Source organism: Theropithecus gelada, chromosome 4, assembly GCF_003255815.1.
Source record: "Theropithecus gelada isolate Dixy chromosome 4, Tgel_1.0, whole genome shotgun sequence".
Classification (NCBI taxonomy): Eukaryota; Metazoa; Chordata; class Mammalia; order Primates; family Cercopithecidae; genus Theropithecus; species Theropithecus gelada.
This window is the reverse complement of record NC_037671.1, coordinates 2,546,050-2,553,566: the sequence shown is the minus strand read 5'-3', so window position 1 is coordinate 2,553,566 and position 7,517 is coordinate 2,546,050.

Below are 7,517 nucleotides of genomic sequence, written 5' to 3'. Positions count from 1 at the left end.
ATTTTCTTTTTCTTTCTTTTTTTTTTTTTTTTTTGAGATGATCTTGCTCTGTCGCCCAGGCTGGAGTGCAGTGGCACAATCTTGGCTCACTGCAACCTCCACTTCCCAGGTTCAAGCAATTCTCCTTCCTCAGCCTCCCAAGTAGCTGGGATTACAGGCACCCACCACCGTGCAGGGCTAATTTTTTTTTTTTTTTTTTTTTTTGAGGTGGAGTCTTGCTCTGTCGCCCAGGCTGGAGTGCAGTGATGCGATCTCGGCTCACTGCAAGCTCCGCCTCCTGGGTTCATGCCATTCTCCTGCCTCAGCCTCCAGAGTAGCTGGGACTACAGGCGCCCGCCACCATGCCCGGCTAATTTTTTGTAGTTTTAGTAGAGACGGGGTTTCACCATGTTGGCCAGGATGATCTCGATCTCCTGACCTCATGATATGCCCACACTGGCCTCCCAAAGTGCTGGGATTGTAAGAATGAGCCACCATGCCCGGCCGTTTTTTTTTTTTAAGTAGTGACAGGGTTTCACCATATTGACCAGACTGATCTTGAACTCCTGGCCTCAAATGATCCACCTGTCTCAGCCTCTCAAAGTACTGGGATTACAGGCATGAGCCACTGCACCTAGCTGTATTAGTCCATTTTCATACTGCTATGAAGAAATACCTGACACTGGGTAATTTATAAAGAAAAAGAGGTTTAATGCATTCACAGTTCCACATGGCTGGGGAGGCCCTCAAAATCATGGCAGAAGACAAAGGAGGAGCAAAGGCATGTCTTACATGGCAGCAGGCAAGAGCATGTGCAGGAGAACTGCCCTTTATAAAACCATGAGATTTCATGAGACTTATTCACTATCACAAGAATAGCATGGGAAAAACCTGCCCCCCATGATTCAGTTACCTCCCACCAGGTCCCTCTCATGACACCTGGGGATTAAGGAACTACAATTCAAGATGAGATTTGGGTGGAGACACAGCTAAACCATATCAGATACCATTCTAGTGGAAAACAGCTCAGCTGAAAGGATCCTGCCAAGAACTCATGCTACCTGCCTGTGCAGCAATTTGGTGTCATGAATTCTTGTTAAGCTATGTGATTTTTCTATGAGGATGCCCAGACTACTTTCTGATTAATGGACCTCTCTTAATCAGAAACAAGCACAATTTACACTTGTAATTTTTTGCCATAATATATAACCTTAAACATCGCCTCTCTCCCCTGCCTGTCAGTTCTTATCAGTTAATCTGGTCTGAAGACGAAAAAAAAAAAACTCAATTAAGGGACACCAAGTGCACAGAAGATTTCTTGAAGAATATACTTTGCAGATTATGCAATTACAGACATTTGCAGTACTGTGAATTTGGACTGTTTGTTTTAATCCTTCATAGAATCTCTTACAGTGAATTGTGCTTTGGCACTCTGCTCTCAGCTTGCAGGGACTCAATAAGAATGGGATGTAATGCAAAATAATTTATGGATGATATTAAGGAAGGAGACCACTACTACTCCTGCTGCCTTCCTCCCCCCACCTTGCCTAGTTCACAAGACAGAGAGAAACAAAAATAAGATAAATAGCCAGACAACCTTGGCACCACCACCCGGCCCTAGGAGTTAAACAAAGTAATAATAATAACATCAACCCCTTGCCTAAACTACTTGTGTTATCTGTAAATTCCAGACACTGTATGAAAAAAGCATTGTAAAACTTTTTGTTCTGTTAGCTGATGCATGTAGCCCCCAGTCACGTTTCCCACGCTTGCTCGATTTATCATGACCCCTTCACATGGACCCCTTAAAGTTGTAAGCCTTTAAAAAGGCCTAGTATTTCTTTCTCGGGGAGCTCGGCTCTTAAGACGCGAGTCTGCCGACGCTCCCGGCCGAATAAAAAACCTCTTCCTTCTTTAATCCGGTGTCTGAGGAGTTTTGTCTGCGGCTCGTCCTGCTACAATATGGTACAATGTGTAGAATTTGCTTTAAAAGATCTCCAGCTGAAAAACTGGTAGGAGTAGATTAAGTGAGTATGGTCAACTTTTGACAGGTTTTAAAACTTTGTGATGTATACAGCAAGACTCACTATATACTCACAGCTTTTGTGTATGTTTGAAATTGTCATCATAAGCAGAGTTTTTTAAAAGAGACATAAGAAGTTCACCATTGTCGTTATTATAGGGATATTGTTTAAGATTTATTTGGCCGGGCGCGGTGGCTCATGCCTGTAATCCCAGCACTTTGGGAGGCTGAGGCGGGTGGATCACGAGGTCAAGAGATCGAGACCATCCTGGCTAACACGGTGAAACCCCGTTCTCTACTAAAAAATACAAAAAATTAGCCGGGCGTGGTGGCGGGTGCCTGTAGTCCCAGCTACTCAGAGGCTGAGGCAGGAGACTGGCATGAACTCAGGAGGCAGAGCTTGCAGTGAGCCAAGATCGTGCCACTGCACTCTAGCCTGGGCGACAAAGCAAGACTCTGTCTCAAAAAAAAAAGATTTATTTTATTCATTACTTTGTAAACCAGTATACTTTTGATAAGAAATTAAGAATAATCTTAAAACTTTAAATACTTGTCTTAGTCCTGCCTAGTACAGAGTAAGCACGTAATAAGCAACAGTTACTGTTTATTGTGTAATGATTTCATCAGAATTCATTTGTGGGTATTAGTAGCCTGACCTACTTGGAACTTGGAGGTTTCCTTTGATATTGGACAAAGCACAAAGAAAAAAGTATCTTCTGTAAGATTAGTTATAAGAGGTTTCCTGGTGGCATACTGAGTATAGGAAGAATTTCTGAAAGAACTTTTAAGAATTCCAGTGTCTCAATCCAGAAGGTAAAAATTTAATATGAAGTATTAAAAAAAAATGCACCATGACTAACCAGGAGTACAAAGATAACTCTATATTTTAAAATGTATTCAAATGTATCATATTCAAATATATTCAAATTTTAAAGATAGTTTTATATTTTAAAATATATTCAAATTTATCATCTCTGTAAGCCAAAGAAAATAAACCATATGATCATCTTGATTATGATAAATGGTATTGGTTCAACTGGCTAACCATTTGAAAAACGATAATGATTAGAATTATCTCTATATTCTGAAAATCAATTCCATATGAATATAAATGTGGAAATTTTTAAAAGTGCAAAATGAAAACAAGGGATGAGATTAGGGAAGAAGAAAACTACTCTGTGCTTCCTGGCTCCGTCTTTGATCCTGTTCCATCCTCAGAGATTGCAAAGTAAGTAAACCGTGACAGCTCTTTCACGTTTGCGTCTTGACATATTCCCCAACCTCTCTCATCTACTTGAATGCCAATTCCTTTATTGCATTCTAGGCTTTATTACATCCATTTTTCAATTCCTGCAATAACTAGATGGCATAATAAGAAAAGACTGTACTTGGTTGATTTCTTTCATAATGTACCTATTAATATTTAAGTGTGAATTCCTTAAAGCTCTTGTGATAGGCTTCTCAAAGCATGGCAATATTCCTCACCTCTCTTCTGTTGTGGCATATTATATTATTGTGTCTCTGTGATACAATAAAGAATTTGACTGCCCTTTGTCCCTGGTTCCTAGGAGGGAAACTAAATCCTTGGAATTTCCTGAGCAATATGAGTATCTTTGTTATTCATGAGTCCCTTGGATCACACCTGGGCTTATGCTGAGAGAGAACTCAGGATGGGAGATTGGTCATCAGAAAGATCACATGATAAAAGGATTGGGCCTTAGAGTCAACCCAACCTCCACGGAGGGTAGGAGGACTAGAGATTGCATTCAATTCTGTGGCAAATGAGTCAACCAATTGTGCCTATTTAATGAAAACTCTGGACACCAAAGTTTGGTGGAACTTCCTGGTTGGTGAACACATCCATGTGCCAGGAGGGTGACACGGCCTAATTCACAGAGAGAAGACACAGAAGCTCTGCATGGGAGACCGGCCTTACCTGTGTCTTCATTAGTCTAGTCCTCCTGATTTGTATCCTTTGTAACAAGCCTATAATCATAACATTCTCCTGAGTTTGTAAGTTGTATTTTATAGCAAATTATCAAACCCGAGGGGGTTGTGGATACCCCCCAGATTTGTAGCCAGTTGATCAGAGGAGCGAATAGCCTGGGGGCCTCCACACTTGTGGCTGGCGGCGGAAGTGAAGGCAATCTCATTGGGACTGAAACCTGGGATTAGTGTTAGAATTGTGCTGCAGTATTCCCAGCACTTTGGGAGGCCGAGACGGGCGGATCACGAGGTCAGGAGATCGAGACCATCCTGGCTAACACGGTGAAACCCCGTCTCTACTAAAAAATACAAAAAAAAACTAGCCGGGCGAGGTGGCGGGCGCCTGTAGTCCCGGCTACTCGGGAGGCTGAGCCAGGAGAATGGCGGGAACCCGGGAGGTGGAGCTTGCAGTGAGCTGAGATCCGGCCACAGCACTCCGGCCTGGGTGACAGAGCGAGACTCCGTCTCAAAAATAAATAAATAAATAAATAAAAAATAAAAGAATTGTGCTGCAGTATTCCAGTCCCTTATCCACCTACACTCCTGTCATTTCCTTGTCGGGGCCTTGCCGTGATGTCTCCATTTGGGTGATTTCACAAAGGTTAGAGATGAGGGAGGGCAGATTTACCTGGAGAAACAAACTCCTAGGCCTTTTGATACACTTTTTTTTTTGAGACAGGGTCTCGCTCTGTCACCCAGGCTGGAGTGCGGTGGTGCAATGCAGACTCACCGCAACCTCCGCCTCCCGACCCCCACCCCACACTCTGGGCTCAAGCGATCCTTCCACATCAGCCTCCAGGGTAACTGAGACCACAGGCGCGCACCACCATGCCCGGCTATTTTTTTTTTTTTTTTTTTTTTGTATTTTCAGTAGTGAAAGGGTTGCCCAGGCTGGTCTTGAACTCCTGAGCTCAAGCGATCTGCCTGCCTCAGCCTCCCCAAAGTGCTAGTATTACAGGCATGAGCCACCGTACCCAACCAGTGTACATTCTTAACAATTTTTGACTTATCAATTCTCTGTTCTGGCTTTGTATCTCTGATTTTACTAGATTATCCCTGTTTTGGCAAACACTGACAATATTTATATAAGTTTAGCCTATATGCCTTAAAGATGTTTTCTCCTATTTCCAGAACTTTCTCAGTTGTGTGTGTGAATACGCCTGGCTTTTCATCAAACAGCTTTGCCATCTTGATGCTTACTTTACTGTGAGCACAGCAATAAATGGATTCTGCAGAACAAATGAGTAACTTTGTTTTTTAGAGACAGACTCTCGCTCTTGTCACCCAAGCTGGAGTGCAGTGGAGCTATCTTGGCTCACTGCAGCCTCTGCCTCCTGGGTTTGAGTAACTATTGTACAATAGTGATCACTGCCACAAAGTCAAATGTATGTTGCTTAAAATCTCTGAATTGCAGTACAAATTTTACTTTCTCTCTCTCTTTTTTTTTTTTTTTTTTTTTTTTGAGATGGAGTTTCCCTCTGTCACCCAGGCTAGAGTGCAGTGACACGATCTTGGCTCACTGCAACCTCTACCTCCTGGGTTCAAGTGATTCTCCTGCCTCAGCCTCCCGAGTACCTGGGATTAAAGGCACGCGCCACCATGCCCAGCCAATTTCTTGTTATTTTTAGTGGAGACAGGGTTTCACAATGTTGGGCAGGCTGGTCTTGAACTCCTGATCTCAGGTGATACACCTGCCTTGGCCTCCCAAAGTGCTGGGATTACAGGAATGAGCCACCACACCTGGCCTTTTTTTTTTTTTTTTTTAATAGAAATGGGCTCCCCCACCCACCCCCACCCAGGGTGTTGGCTCACGCCTGTAATCCCAGCACTTTGGGAGGCCGAGGGGGGCAGATCACCTGAGTCAGGAGTTCGAGACCAGCCTGGCCAACATGGTAAAACCCTATCTCCACTAAAAATACAAAAACTTAGCCAGGCATGGTGGTGCGTGCCTGTAATCCCAGCTACTCTGGAGGCTGAGGCAGAAGAATCGCTTGAACCCTGAAGGCGGAGGTTGCAGTGAGCTGAGACTGTGCCATTGCACTCCAGCCTGGGCAACAAGAGCAAAACTCCATCTCAAAAAAAAAAAAAAAGGAAAGAAATGGGTTCTACGTTGCCCAGGCAAGTCTGGAACTCCCGGGTTCAAATGATCCTTCCTCCTCGGCCTCCCAAAGTGCTATGATTATATGTGTGACCTACCAGGCCCAGCTCTAAATATCTTTAATTGTAAGTATGTAGCATTCCATACAATCCAAGCACAGTTTTATATAATGGGTTGAGCTAGATCAACAAGGTTATGGATGGCTGGTTCATGATCACCAGGTTGGTGGGTAAAATCAGTCATTAATCTCCCACAAAAGGCCAGGCGCAGCGGCTCATGCTTGTAATCCCAGTACTTTGGGAGACCAAGGCTGGTGGATCGTTTGAGTTCAGGAGCTCAAGACCAGCCTGGCCAACGTGGTGAGACTCCTCTCTACTAAAATACAAAAAACTGGCGAGGCTTGGTGGCAGGCACCTGTAGTCCCAGCTGTTTGGGAGGCTAAGGCGGGAAAATTGCTGGACCCAGGAGGCGGAGGTTGCAATGAGCCAAGATTGTGCCACACTGCACTCCAACCTGGGCTACAGTGAAGTAGGAGTTATTAAGAAATTATTTTAGGCAGATAGAGAGGCAAAAGGGGTCCATGGAAAATTTTTCACAGCTCTTTTCTAGAATGAAAGCCCTGGCTCTTAGACTTGGGCCAGCAACCTTTGATATGCAAATGCCAGCTGTTAGAAACTGGGTTCACCCAACAGGGCTATTCCCACCGTTGTCCTCTTGCCCTTGCCCCTACATGTGCCTGGCAGCATGGCCGCCCCCATATATTCCCACGTGTGTGGAACATCAGGCAGCCCTGTATTTGCATATTAAAAGGCTAGGGTGGGAGGGCCAGTTTTTTCCGCCGGGCTACGTGAATGACACCGCCTGGTCAAACCAATCCCCTGAGCCCTATGCAAATCAGACACTGCCTCCTCCACCTATCAAATATAGCTGGCTGGTATTACCTAAGTGTGGAGTTCCCTCTCTTGGCTTTGGAGCCCCCCTCCCTCTGTCCCTGTACAAGGGAGTTTCTTCTTTCTTTCTTCCTTCTTTCTTGCCTATTAAACTCTCCGCTCCTTAAAACCACTCCACGCGTGTTCATGTCATCTTATCTAATTCGATGTGAGACAAGAGCCCTGGTATTCCTGCATTCATCGGAGCCATATCAACAGAGGGTGACTCTGTCTCAAAAAAAAAAAAAAAGACTCCTATGAAAAACAGAATTTAAAACTTTAAGTGGACAAACATCATTTTTATTTTTTTAAAAAGTCGACAAATTCTTATAACCAACATTCATGGTCTCAACAAGTTGACTGAGCAACAGCTGCAGAAGACCAAAAAAATTGAGGTATTTGCAAGAAGCTCTTGCTAGAAGGAATAAGAGGGGCTGAGCACTGAAGCCTGAGCCAGGTGAGCTGTCATCCTTGCCTCCCCATGTTCCACACCCCGGACACC